This window comes from Dioscorea cayenensis, chromosome 1, assembly GCF_009730915.1.
Source record: "Dioscorea cayenensis subsp. rotundata cultivar TDr96_F1 chromosome 1, TDr96_F1_v2_PseudoChromosome.rev07_lg8_w22 25.fasta, whole genome shotgun sequence".
NCBI lineage: Eukaryota > Viridiplantae > Streptophyta > Magnoliopsida > Dioscoreales > Dioscoreaceae > Dioscorea > Dioscorea cayenensis.
Window position 1 is genome coordinate 25,206,696 of NC_052471.1, and position 553 is coordinate 25,207,248.

Sequence of the window (553 nt, forward strand, 5' to 3'; positions counted from 1 at the left end):
TCCACCCGCTGCGCATCAATTAATTGATGAGTTGCATAATTCAAACCCGCTAGATGATCCAACCCAAGATCCAAGGAAGCAAAGCCATGATGGGGCATCTTCTCGGCTAGCTGTCCTGAATTCTCATAAGTTTCCGCAAATAGTGTTCCCGACTCTCCTTGTTTGAATGCCACCCCTTTTTAGCTTCGCCGCTTTGCTAGAGGAAAATACCCTCCCAAAAATTTCTCCACCACATGTCTTTCCATGTTTCACCCACCCCGGTGGATAAGGATGTGAGCCACCGATATGCTCCATCTCTCAAACCCAGTGCGAAATAATCGTGACGGATCGCATCGCTAGTCACCCCATTTATCTTGAAGGTAGAACAAATTTGAAGGAACGGAAAGATGATTTCGTACCATTTGCAAGGCCATTAGAATTGACTGAATTTTGACCATGCCGAAGGAAAGCTTGCCTTGATCTCAAAATTATTTGTATGATGGATGGCGCTGTAATACCCAAATTTTCACCGTGAATTGTGGTCTTTCATATATTCGGATAAAGCACGCCTTTA